We start from the raw sequence: 14,408 nt of genomic DNA on the forward strand, positions 1-14,408 counted from the left end.
AACTGGCCAGCCAGCGTTTCTCAGATTGGAGTGAGACGAGGAGAAAAGGTGACGTCGTGATCTTCACAATAAAACATCTCTGATGTGACGTGTCGAGTCTTGGCCAATCAGCGTTAAGATGTCTACAGCGTCTTTCCCTCCGTTAAAGTTTACGTTAAGTTATGTTCCGTTACCGTTCAGGCTTGCTGGGTTAAGTTAACGTCCACTGCACGCGGAACTTTGTCGACTGTTAACGTGCGTCATTACCACGATTTAGGAGGAAAAAACGTAACGTGATGAAACATGCAGCCCCCCCGTGTTCCGGTTCAGTTCACGCGGTCACTCGTTAACGTTAAACCGGAACACCGGCGCATCTGGTTGCAGGTTGTTGTTTTTTTTAACTCAAAGTAGAATGAGGATGATACTGATGAGATGATGAAGTCAAAGAGCTTCAGGGAGAGGAGGCTGTCTGTAGCGCAGCTTGACGCAGGGCTGAGATGTGAAGGAGCTGGGCCTGGGTAAAGGTGGAGCTGGGCCTGGATAAAGGTGGAGGTCTAAACAGACGCAAGTACAGCTTCCTGCTGTCAGTGTTTTAAATACATTGATAAGGCAGGGTATGCTAAATGCAGCCTCTGCTCCAAGGAGATGAACTACAGCAACAAGGGCTCACGTGCCCTCTCATCACACTGTACACACTGTTATGACCACAGCCAGTGTACCAACAGTCCCAAGTGCAGCTATTATTATATCACAGCTACTGTTTTACTTTTAGAATGCTACATTTTAAAGCTCATATTTAAAATAAAATGCTCCTGGTATGTGTGAGCATATGGCTCACACATATCTGCACTCATTTTGTTTAGTTTTTCACAGGTTGCAGTTTATTGTTATTATCTTAGAAAGATATTCAGTGCAAAACAGGTGAATTGCAGCCACAATAAGCTATTTTTTGCCAAATATTAGTTATTCTTTGCACAGATTGAACTTTATTTGCATTGTTCTAACAAAGTGATTGCACATTGTGTTTGTTTTTGTCTGATGGAGCAATCTGGTTTACTTGAAAGTAATTGCAATTTTCTTTATTCTATTATTTGAAAAAGCACAGATGGAGGAGTCAAAATGTTATTTCAATAAAAGTTCAACATAGACCATTTTGTTACAATTTTGTTGGGGTGGTGGGGCATGAACATTTTTCTTCCTCCAAAGTGGGGCGTGACAGAAAAAGTTTGAGAACCACTGGTGTACAAGTAGCCAAGAAACTCTTTGAGTGCATCTACGACAACTGACATGTAATGTAGGAAAAACCACCTGTGTTGCAGCTACATTCCGTGGTTCAGGCCGATGCCTTTTTTTTTTTTTTTTTACATAATCTTGCCGGGGCTTATTCGGCATCCAACATGAGATGTAGAGGTGTTTTCTGAATCTCTCTCCTCCAGCATCTCTAGTGAATGAGGCACAGACCACCTCACTCCCTCCGATTCCATCCAGGGTCTGTTGGGAGGGATGTAACCGTCTAATTAACCCGGTCGTTTCTGTACAAGCCGTCGATGAGTGTCCCTCAGAATGTGCAGTGCAGGTTTAGAAAGCAAAGGGGCCCGTCAGAGAGAGCTGGAATAATGACGATACTTTGAAAAGCATCCAGGAAACATCACGCTGGTGTAGTATACTGTGGCAGAAACATGATGGTTTCAATGTGAAACATCGACATTCAAAACACATGATGTGATTTGCAAAGCTTTGTTTGGTTCACTGAGAGCATGTGGCCATTATTATTGTACTGCAGATGTTTTTACTAAAACCTAGTCAACGGTAAACTGCATTTATTATTAATAAGCGTCAGACCAACCCCCCATCCAAGGCTCATGTTACTAAACACCCCTCTTAAGAAATAATCAATAAGTCAGCGTGATGTTTTGCCTCAAATAATAACCTCTTACCTCTTTCAACGCTTTACTGCAGTAAAAGAAGAAATAACACTGTAAAAGTAAATAAAGTATAAGACTCGCATTCCACACTGCAGTCCAGTGAAAACCACGAGTCTCCATTTTTGGTGGTATTTTTTTTCTGTTTTTCTACAGCTTAAAAGAAACTCATTGCCGCAAAACCAGACGTTCTAAGGTCAAAAATATGTAATGGCATCAAAATATGATAAATTTATTCAAATATGTAAAGTATCAATAAAGTAAAGTTTACTTTCAGTGCCAATTGAAAAGCATGCATCTACAGTTTGTTTTTTCGATCAGTTGAGAAAGGAAGGCAAGAATGAATAGAGACGCAAGTAACAGAACCTTAAAGCTGTACTGAAGTTAATACACTTGTGATACAAAAGAGTTCTGCCTCTAACAGTAACAGGGTTAAGGTAACGATAGAAGCTGTGTTTGGTCATGCCTCAGTGCTCAAGTCAGATTCATTGCTCACATCAGATTCCTTTGGTTTGGCTGTTCACAGTATTTTTTTAAAGTGTGGCCAACATCAGACTCCAGAGTGAACTGCTCTCGGCCCTGAACCGACCCGCATGCGCAAATGAACAATCACAAAGACGTCATGTGCTGATGTAGGACCACATATGAAAGTGGTCCAAAACGGATCCCATGTGATTTGTGATCACACAAAAGAGTCCAAATGTCCCCCCCCCCCCCGAAACAAATCTGATTTGAGCCGCTTCTGCTAGTCTGACCGTAGCCTATAAGACTATATAGAAAAAAAGTGAACATTTATAGGATTATTGTCTATAAACAGAAAATAACATCCTCTTGTCTACGATATCTATAGAAGCCAGAGACTGGTTATATATGTCCCATCTGTTTAGTGCTGTGTACAGCACAGAGATGATTGGGCTCCACATAATAAACTGGACTGACGAGGTTTATATTAAATAAACATCCTGCACAGGCTTTTTCTACAGTCCATTTCAAGGGATATATTAATCAGTGGCCGACGATCACCTGAGGGGAAATACATAATTATCATGTGAAAAAAAGAAGAAAAATTAAGCCAGTTTGGCCAAAAAGCATACGGGTCGTCCGGTAAAGTGAAACCTGTCTAAACTTTTGCTGGAACACAATGTAATCCGGCAAAACACTTCAGTGGCCAGTCAAAGAAGTGCAAGCGCACACTCCTTTTAGATTATACTCCACGTTTTACTGTAACAAACCCCCTGCAGTGTTTTGCATCTGATCAGCCCTCAAATTGACAGATACGTTATTCAAACTGGACTCCCTGAAATGCAAAAACAATAGGAAACGGCTTCTTCATGCAACACAACCCCAACAGGGCTAAAACAAGTCAAAATCCGCAATGGAGAGCATTTTTGAACAGCTTAGTTTTTGTGTGTGAAAAACACCGGCCCAGTGGACGACGGGCTAAATCAAGAGAAGAAAAAGCTCATGGACAAAGTCTGAGGCCCCATTGTGTCATCATCCATCTCCTGCATCTGATGATCTGAGAATGCTTTGTGATTCACAGCTGTGCCTCTTAAGAATAACCAACATGCCTTAATGGGATTTGCATACAACCACAGCCTTATTCTAACACTTTAAATATATATCAATGTATCGACCAGCAGTGGTTTTGTTCCCTTATTGCCTTTTTACCGCCAATTTGTCTCAAAGCAAATCTGTGAATGAGTTTTGCTGTGCCTAGCTGCTGGCCTCCATTCATTCACTACAGACTGAAAATCAGCTTTAAGAGACTTGAAACGTGCTGTGATAGCAAATCAATCCAAACATACATATGTCCCTTTGAAACACACACACACACACACCAATAACTCAATACTGAACAGGACACTGTTATTAGCTCGGAGCAGACAGACAGACACCTCCATCAGACAGCTGTCATCAACACTCTGGGTCCTGGTTTAAAATCAAACTACAACAACACAGTGAGCCTGCAGGGCGAGTAAATGCTGGGACTATAACCGGTGTAAATCTGCAGCAATTAATGCAACACATCGCTCACATATAAATATAAAAAGCAATGCTCTTGTCACACTCGTGCGATACCAGTAAAACCAGTTATATCACGCTATTGCAGCACTCCGTGCATTACCTCTCAGTCCCTGACTAGTGGTGTGTGTGTGGCGGTGACAGCAGCAGCAGCAGTCCCCTCTCCATCTTCTCCTGATCACGTCGACGGGATCCTCCGCGCACATCCCCGGATCACCGGTGTCCTTAGATTAACCATCCGTCACCCGGCTATACCCCCTCCGAACAGAAGCCGGATCCATCTGCCAGCATCCCCCCCCCCCCGATTATCACCTCAATCTGGAGTCAGAGAGATGCTGTGCTGCTCAGACGCCACCGCCGGTGCTCCCGTTTCAGCTCATTGGTCGGTAGCCTCCACGCGTCAGATGCACCCCCCACAGCGGTGCGGCGTACCCAAACATCAAAAGAAAAAGCCTCGTGACGCGGTTGGGGAGGCCCGTGCACAATCATGTGAGCGATCAATCGGTGGAATAAAGGTGTTTACAGGAGGGACAGGAGGTGATGCCCGGAAGGTGTGTGGGGGGGCACTCTGTCCAAATGTAAACAGATGGAGAGCCGTCATGATCAGGTAACTCACACAGTAACGAACAATAAAGTTATCTCGGAGGACATGTCCTCCGTGTGTTTGTGGGAACGTGGTGAGTTTAACGATTACGCAAAGATGAACATGTCGGTGGGTGTCTTTAAAAAAAAAAAAGTGGTGAATAAGGGAATAAATGTGATATGCAAACATGAATCCTGACCTTAGTCAGTTCACATTCTGTGTATGGCCCCTGAGATACCTTTCTCAGGAAAAAACAAAACTGGATAACTTGCAACACGTGATAAAGGAAAAAAAATGAAGAGGAAGCACGGTACTAAAGTGTAGTGCTTACAGAGGTTATTGTAGGCTTCTTGACCATTCTACACCACGTTTTATAGAAAACCTCCAGTGGCTTTATTTTAGGTCTGCTGGCCCTGTTCCCTCCTACAGACAGAATGATGTGCTCATAATAATCCAGCACTGCAAGTTCCTCTTGTTTTTGTCCCACATCAACTCATCATTTCTGCCTTCATTTATTTCTTTAATATATTTTTAGGTTTCGTTTCATGCTCTGCTAAATTCTCCCACACAGCAGATCTACTTCCTCCAAGGAAGCCTGTGCCAACAATTGCTTTTATGTCACCTGGTGGACAAATGCTGAACTACACCATTTTTGTTGAGTCTGCTCCGCCGTCACTTCTGTCGTGTGCGTATGCAGACTTGAATTACTCAAATAGTTGTGGATATGCGAGATGACCAGTCCGGATACATGTGGACTCAATGTGTTTCCTCTGTGTGAGTCGCTCTGCAGATTGCATCTGGAACACACACACACACACACACACACACACACACACACACACACACACACACACACACACACACACACACACGATAAGGGGAAAACAAAAAAAATGTAAACGTACTTTAAATTAACTAGCCTACATTAATTATGAACACAAATGGCTATTTGTAGCATATTCAACCTTATTATTTCCTACTTAAAACAGACAGAGCAGACCAGCACACACCTGCCCATATTCATGATTTCTGAAAGACCAAGCCACCTATAAACTGTGGTCAGCTTAGCTTAGCATAACAGCTGGAAGCAGGGGCAAACAGCTAGCCTTGCTTTGTCCAAATGTAACACCTCTGAAGCTCACCAGTTAACGCAAGCGTATATTTGTCAATAAACGGAAAAGGTAAAAGTACAATTTGTGAATTTAGGGGGAGCCATGTGTTGGAACTATTTCTTGGGGAATGATCATCACTGAGCTGCAATTAAGTGAACAGGCAGCTACAGGCACCATAAACAGGGGTTTCATAATGTTGAATCTATTAACTTAAGCTCTATAAGAGGCAGTCGAAGGGTATATGAGAGTAGCCTACTGTCCCCCTTGCATGAATCAAATGCTGTGTGTGCCGACTGTGGGTGTGTAGACGTGTCGGTGAGTGACGTTGCGTTTATGAATATCTGCGCTGCTTACATTGTTGTAGAAATACTGAGCTGCCCCCTCTTCAGTTTACTGCTGTGTTTGTTTGAATTTGTCATAATCGTGCAGGCCGCAGTGAGGACATTTCAGCTGACTGTTAATATTAGCCCCTTCCTGCAGCCAGAGCTGATGTGGAGATCAAAAACCCTCATCACTGAAGGATACGCAACGCCCGGCTGCGGCCTGGCACCGAGGTCCATCACAAACCTCAACCGTTACGAACGCATGCTACGCATACAACTATACTTCATTCTGCTTGTTGAGTTACTCACAGATGAATGATGGCGGCGATTGACGTCACCGTCCTCGATGAGGGCCATGGCGATGAAGGTTCAGTGATGGCGAATCAGAAAGTACACAAAGTTACCCTCAAAATAAAAAGGCCTCTCAAAACGAACGTGTGGACTCAAACTATTTCCAAAGTAACAAAGCCAATCCCTTGAACTTCAACTCCAGATAACAGAATCTACATTCAGTTCACAGATGAAAACTATTACTCTCTTCCACCTGGAACAATTGGTTGATCTTTTTCTCCTGAAGGCAAACAGGAATTGCTGGAATGCCGTGGCAGTGTTGCGACACTGACTATCTCACAGAGGACATGAGGAAAGTGGCAGGTGAAAATAGTTTGGGGCTTAATGAGGGATTAAGGAACAGGTGTGGCTCAATCAGGGAGCGATGGGCCTGGAGGACCTCAGGAGCCAGGAGGCTCAGAAGGCATCTGGCAGAGAGATGTTGTAACACAGCGTCTCCAAAGAACTCAGGGATTAGAGGGAGGAAGACATGGAGGTCAGGTGTCACATGACAAAGCCATCAGTGCAAGTTGGAAGAAAATGTCAGGATCAGCAGTAATTCCTGAACATTCAAACAAGTTGGAGAAAAAACTACAGAAGTAGGAAGTGGAAAAAGAGGTGCAAAAACAGCAGCAAAGTTACTATCATGAGCAGTTTGTTGGATATAAAACCTTAAAGGGGACATATGCTCATTTTCAGGTCATACTTGTTTAGTGTACAAATATGTTTACATGCTTTAATGTTCATAAACCCATTATTTTTCTCATACTGTCTGTCTAAATATATACCTGTGTTTGCCCTCTGTCGGAAACGCTCTGTTTTAGCGCCCGTCTCTTTAAGCCCCCCTCCCGGAAAAAGCCCGGCTCTGATTGCCTTGTCAGAGAAAACGTGGTGCCTCTTTGCAAAGGCGGTATTCACTTTCGTTAATATTGGGAGATAGTGCATTTGGCCATGGTGGAGGTCTGTGTTAACTGCGTTAACAAACAGACAAGTATGCACCATGATGAAAGAATGTTACTTAAACCGACAAATTATAACTTTCATATGGTGCGACTACAAGGCTTCCCATTCGTCCAACATGAATGCAGCATCGGCTCTACATTCTCAACAATGGTCCGTAAATGCTCAGTGTTACATTCAAAGTGTGATGCCAAACTTTAGCTAAATGTCACTATGCTAAAAGCTAGCACACAGTATGAGCATCGAGTAGTTGTTAATATGCTAACAGTAGGGGTGTTACCAAGTTTTTTTTTTTTACTTGTGATGAAGTCTAGGAGCCAATGTGCTTCCAGTTTTTGTCCAAATTCACGCTCCATCCATAACCACTTCTTTGTGACTGGATGATAGAGATCTCATCATCCGACTCTGGGCTGGACAGGAATTACACTCATACCCTAAAAAGCTTGTGAGCAGTATTCGTGGGTAGTAGTCTAAATATTGTTGTTTGCTGGAAATTTGTAGCTCGGTGGCAGAAATAGCGTTGTCACCTTTTGCAGGTCATGATGTAAGAAACTGGTTTCTGCAGGATGAATATGAACTTGAGTTAACTGCCATGAGCTAAGACACATTTCTAAAATGGACTGAAGGCCTATGTAGTAGGCCAGAGTTGGGTTTAGAAGAAACACTCTGTTTTTCTCTGATCTTTGTTCTGCCTTTCGTCTCCACCTCATTTTCTCCCACTCCCATCATTCCTGCTGTCTCTGTAGATGTGACATGTGTGCAGGGCAGGCTGCCTGTCTGGCCTGGAAGAAAAAGATCCTCCACCGCACAATAGTCCAACAACACGCATAATGAGCAGAGAGGGGAAATAAAGATGAAGAAGAGTTGTTCCTCAGGGGAAGTGAGGCGTCAGCGATATTTCATGAGGCACATTGAGGCTGATGATGAGTCAGAAGAAAAACAGAATTCCTCAAATATAATTAAAAAAAAAAAACAGCAGAGCTGAAGAGTCCGACTAAAAACACTTGGACGACGTTTAACGATAAGCCGCTGGACGTAACGTGTTATCGTGGCATCGTTTCAATTCGGATTCGTCTCCCCGCTCCACCGAGTTGGTCTCCGTCATGGAAACTTGTAGTTACAGCCGATCAGAACAGAAACATTCTGGAAAGTGCAGAGTCGGGGCTTTTTATGGCTGCTTGGCTGAACTCGAGGCTCGGTTCGGTTCATCATGCTGTATGTGTGCTGGAATCGCCTGTGCTTTCCTGTGCTCGTGCAGCAGAGCGTGAACAGAGTTTGGATCACACAAAGGACCCGCTCTCAAAGTCCAGATTGTCGGTTCAGGAACTACAGGGTTTAAGTGAGGTTTGTTTTTTGTGAAACTTAACATAACAACTGATGTTGTTCGTCCTATAGGAGGACAGTCTCAAGAGAACAATAGTCTAGTTCATTCAGGTCAACAAGTCAGACAATAGATCAGAGTGATGGAGTGAAGACAATTGGCCAAATTTAAAATTCGGTAATATTATTAAAGATTGAATTTGAAAGTTGTTCTGACAGTACCTTTGAATGCTAGTTTTTATTTTGGATAAGAAGTGACAGCCTCAGTGAGGAGAGGTCTGTGAAGCAGCTTTCACACTTTCATGTTGGGATATAAAAGTTGAAGGAAAAATAATCAATTGTTATGAAAACAAATAAACATCAACCTGATCTCACAGGAAGGGGTATAAGTAGCACATTTCTTTTGTGTCTTTAAAATACATTTTAGGTTTTTCTCGAGTCATAAAACGCCGCGTCATCACCTTAAAACGGTCGCTGTTATGTTTAGGCAACAAAACCCATGGTGACCGCCACAGTTAGCTTCAGGCAACAAAACCTCTTTGTTAGGTTTAGGAAAAGTGTCATCGGCCTTAACTAAGTATGTAAACTAAGTAAAATGTGTTCAGAAACAAAGTAACATGAAAACACGTCACAAATATCACTAACACAACAGGTCCTGTGTTTGACTCCTCCACATCCCCAACGGGTCTATGTCACATTTTATATCACTTTTATCTTACTTTCATATTACTTATTACTCACATGTTCAGAGGGTAACGTTGCCGTCAGCATGGACTACATGGCGTACAAAGACACAAAAGCAAGAAAAGCGCTCTCATTGCACTCAAAATGACTTGATGCAATGATAATGATAAATTGTCATGTCATTCATACGGCAATTGGTGAGAAAAAGAGAAGTAAAAATGTAATGATGAATCCAGATATTTGACCTTTTGGTATTTGGAGGAGGGGTCCAGAATTTTCTAAATCCTGGCTGCTGCCCTGCATGGTAACATAATTACCAAACAACAACAAATAAAACATCTGAGATCAGTTTTGTTTTGTACGTTACTCACACTCCATTGATTCTACTACACTGACCATGTCCACACACACATGACTCAACATTCCAACTTCGATCTCAATCTATAGTGCGTACGGACCAATCTAGCCAAGGCTCACAGCTCAGAAGTTATGAATACAGATGCTAAAGTTGTGTTTGGGGAACAAAAAAACCCCTCTGCTAGCTAATTAAAGTAAAAAAGCAAAAAAAAGCAGTCTCGGTGAGTCTGGAGAGGTTGTGATGGTTGGAGGCGATTACTGGAACTAGAAAAACAAAGCAACAGAGCAGCGTCGTAGCCAGCTGTCTCACAAATTCTATTTCTCAGCGGTGACTCGCTCTCGCTAACCAGGTATTAGTTTAAACGCCATTGTTAAATGAGGACAATACAAACATTTCCTCTCGGCGTGGAGCCCATCAGGCGCCTGCCACTTACACTAAATGGATAATTGAGAAAAAAATAAACTGTGGGGTCCACTTGCTGCGGGCCAACTGGATCTGCAAGTTAATGTGTGTGTGTGTGGGGGGGAGCAAGGGCTCGGCGTTTGGTTTGTTCAGTGTGTGTGTGAAAAATAGTTGGAGGGGCGAGCGCGTGCACAGCCACCAGTGGAGGAAAATTGAAGGCAGATTTTCCAGCGGCAGGCGTTGGCTCCAAATTGCTCGTTTTGGACGGGGGATTTGCTCTGGCACGAGATGTGACAATGATATTCATTTCAGAGCTCACCCCCATTTATACTGAGCTGAACACACACACACACACACACACACACACACACACACACACACACACAGGCCCCAGCTGAATCAAAACTATTACAGAAAACTCAAACTGCCTTCAAAGGAGAAAGAGAAACATTCCTCATAGCCTCAAGTTTAAGGCACTGATCAAAAGGCACATAAACTGTATCCCTCTCTCATGCTCTCATGCTCTCATACACACACACACACACACACACACACACACACATTTATGTAAACTGTGTTCGGACGTCCACATGCCCAGGCCTGTAACATGTGCCCACATTGGGCTGATTTGATCCAAGCCCAGTGTTGTGTTTCTCCAAATAATCATGTCCAACTGGCCGGCATGGAGCCCATTACAGAAAACTCCACAGATGGAGTTTATAGTTTCCTCCTCTCGGCCTCAGTCAGCAGCTCAGAGGAACATGGGAGGAAAATAAAGAGAGTGACACTCATGCATCATTTCATCACAGAATAGCAACAGTTTCTTGCTCAGACTCCAAATTAGTATGCAATATAATATTTGACCTTTTTATTGTTCTTTTTTTTGTTTTAGTGTGCGCCAGGTCTTCCTTGGCAACCGCCATTTATCTTTCAATTGAAATTCGCCTGTTGTGTGTAAAACAACAAATAGATACATTTTAGACTGTAAGTTTGAGAAGTTTAGCTTTTTCCCTTGAAGTAAAAAGGACTTTTGTAGAAAAGAATCATGTTCATATTCCTCAAAGTCAGGCAGGGAAAGGTAAAAGTATTGTTTTGATGTTAGTTTAGAAACTGGAGGATTGAATCAGCACTAATATTGAACAGATCGTCTTCTTACCAAGCCCATTTTTGTCTGTAATCCAGTAATGTAACATCTTATTTTCCTCACTGCAGTGAGAGGTATTCAATTAGTTTCACTTTAATCAACTTGTCTATTCAACTGGGAGGCTCCATCAGCTGAGGAAGGCTGCGTGTTCTGATCTTCTGCTACTGAATTTTGTCAACTTGTTCAACATATCTTCTAAGATCTAGTTCCTGATGGCAGTGCGGCTCTACCTTCCTTATATTTTCATCTTTCAAGATGCATCTGTAGACGGTATTTTAGGTTGATTTCTATTTAAATATTGAAATTGACAGAAACTACTTGACAAGATTAGTTTGTCAGCTAAAGAACACTTGATCAGTTTAATGACTCTTTCCTCGTCCTGGTGGTCAGCAGCTTCTCCTGACCTGCAGCTGTGTGGACCGTCAGTGTCCAGCAGAGGGAGTAAGACAGCTGATAATCTGAGGAAATGACGCTGTAAAGGTTACACATGGACAGACGCTGCCATCACCTTCACCTTCCCAGGTGAGCAAAAGTCACAGTTGTCTCTCAGCAACAAAAATCAGATGTTGGTCGAATTTTTTTTTTTTTTAATTGAACAAAACTGTTTCCTGTTGTTATTTTTAGCCTGCCAGTTGGAGTTGGAGCTGTTGGAGGTGGATGGATCTGCAGCTCTGACCCTCACGTCATGACTTCAGAGTGAGCCGAAGGAGCCAGAGGTTTGGACTGTGTATCGCATGCATAGGACCAGCTGACAGGTGCACATGATTGTGGGCACTCAACAGGCTCTGTTTATAATCTGATAACGTTACCCGTCTTTTGAAGAGACGGTTTTAAAAGCAACAAAACCCAAGCGGACTGTAAGGCCCGTGGAAGGAATAATGTAATATTCCCCGTGTGCAGTACACATTCTTACATATTTCCTACACGTGGTGTTCTGCTGCGAGAGGCTGGACTTCCTGTAAGAGATGGAGAAAAGTCCTCCAAACACTGAAAATAGTTCATGTGCCATGAGGGAATATGAACTCTGGCGATGATTATATATATAGTGACGATTTCTCGGAGCTCACGTCATGTCACTCACCATAATTGTTGTTTTGGTTGTTGCCCTGCCGGACCTCAGCAGGGCCAAGAGAATTAAAATGCTAATTCACCCAGGACCAAGAACGCTCACAGCAGCCATTTGAGTCGAGCCAGAAGCTTTTTGTCACACCATAATTAAGTTACTAAAAACTATCTTTGTCACTGTGTTACATGCAGCATGGGAAAGACGCAGCATGTGACATTTAGGTTTGTACCGACATCCTGTGCTTTTGAATCTGAAAAGTTCTGTCATGTGGAGAGTAATTCAGAAACAGGTGCCCTCACTTTTGGTTTTTACCTCCACATGGAGTGATGTGTCTAATCTCTGTAAACTGTGGGCTTGTTTAGAACCTGTCTGATCATCTGACTGCTCGCCTCTTGACCCGTCCGACTTCCTTACATTTATTTCACCGTGTTCCCAGATCTCAGAAGTTAACGCGGTGACAAAAATGTTCCCATTTTTCATAAATGATGGCCTAAACTACCAAAACAAGACCCAAGTTGTAATAAACCAAGCAGTCTCAGTTAGCTAAACTTCTTTTGCAACCATATCCATATTAGAGATACTATAACTATACTATAACATTACCATGCAGTGCCAAGATTTTAAAAGTGAATTATAACAATACAAGCACATGGCAGCTAAGTGATGGTTAAGAAAACATTTTTTGTTAAGCAAAAGCACGCAAAATCCACCCTCTTACATAACTCAGTGCACGCATCCACCGCCCTTAACGGGTCAGCACGCCTGAAAACAAACTAATTCGTATGACTATATTGTCCAAACGCATCTAAAGTCAAGTGTTTCTATGGTTCTGGATGTCCTCGCTGGAGGGCGGGGTCAAAATAGCCTGCCATCGTTGATCTCTCCCCAACAACTCTGTGTCTTTGTAGATTCAGCGCCATGGATCGTACAAATGGGAAAAATCCGTTGCTCTCTGTCTTTTCCCGCGAATAGTGGCAGAAATAGTCCGATTGAAGAATGGAAAAAGGAGTTTGAGAGAGAGAAAGTTCAAACCTACTCTCACCTCCACACACCTGGACGACGACTGAGGTGAGGTGGGGGGGGACTGTCTGTTTTGGAAAGTGACAAAAATGGTCGTACAGAGGTCCATAAAGTCTGACAGGGGACAATGGGACCAGCGCTTTGCTTAAAGCATACATGAGGCCTCTACTTTCTGCCCAGCCACATCAAGCGCACACTATTCCTGCATTGGCACTGAGCACTGTCACTGGAGGGGAATTGTGCTGTGTATCTACAAAAATAAGCCCAAAGTTGTAATACACCAGAGTTCTCCTTTAAAGTTTATATGGTCTCCAGTTTCTAAGAGAATTTAATGACCCTTGAGCCCATTAAACCGTTGTGAAATGTATACTTTTAAAAATTGTATGTTAATCAGAAAAAAAGGTAAGCATGTTTTTTTATGGGAAAAAGCAGCCAGATTTTCTCACTTCCTGAGCAAAAGAACCGAGCAGTCGTTGGCGATGGGAGTACAGTACACATGGTCATCAGCGTCAACCTTCAGATGGCAGTTTGAAGTTAATTATGTTTCCTTTACAATCCAACAGAGGGTGTATTCGAGCCCGCATCTGTGTTTAGGAAAAGTGCGTAATAATAGTGACTTAATCACACAAACAGTGCAACCTCTCAGTCAACTTGACTTTGCGTGGAAACTCCACATCTCGGGAAATTCTTTGGGTTGTTCACCCAAACCACACACTGTTAACAGCTGTGCAGTATTTCACCCGAGCTGCTCAGAGATTTTCTCTCTCTTTTTTTTTTTTTCTTGTGCTCTTTTGCAAAACCACTCACTAATGCAGTATTTTTTGATCATGTGGCACTGATAGCGGGACCAAGATCCCTGCATGCAGAGAGGGAGAAAACCAAAAGTTAAGAGGAAAAGAAACGAAGAGAATAAAAGAGGAAAAAAAAGAAAGGTGGATGTTTTAAAGGAGAAGGGTCAAGAAACGCTCTCGTTCCCGCTCTCCTGCGCACACACACACACACACACACACACTCACTCTGCACGCAGACTCCCCGCCCCTCCCTCGCTCTCACTGTCTCCTCTGTAATGAGCTCCAGATGTGTTGCTGAGGATGGGGGTGGGTGGGTGAGGGCGAGGGAGGAGGAGGAGAAGGAGCGCTGGTGTGTGTGTGGGAGGGGGGGGGGGGGGTGGCTGCCTTGC

At 43.1% G+C, this 14,408-nt stretch overlaps 1 protein-coding gene across 1 annotated transcript in view; it reads right to left on the minus strand.

Annotated features, from left to right (window-relative positions):
* The window catches only part of pde4dip (phosphodiesterase 4D interacting protein), a 95,523-nt gene extending 91,230 nt beyond the window's left edge, over positions 1 to 4,293 (minus strand). Inside the window, exon 1 of the mRNA XM_031876056.1 lies at positions 4,030 to 4,293. The gene's annotated coding sequence lies outside the window, so the exon portion shown is untranslated. The remainder of the gene's footprint in view (positions 1 to 4,029) is intronic.
* Between the last annotated feature and the right edge of the window lie 10,115 nt (positions 4,294 to 14,408).

The sequence above is a fragment of the Anarrhichthys ocellatus genome, unplaced genomic scaffold (assembly GCF_004355925.1).
Source record: "Anarrhichthys ocellatus isolate YVR2014 unplaced genomic scaffold, GSC_Weel_1.0 scaffold102, whole genome shotgun sequence".
In the NCBI taxonomy this organism is placed as follows: Eukaryota; Metazoa; Chordata; class Actinopteri; order Perciformes; family Anarhichadidae; genus Anarrhichthys; species Anarrhichthys ocellatus.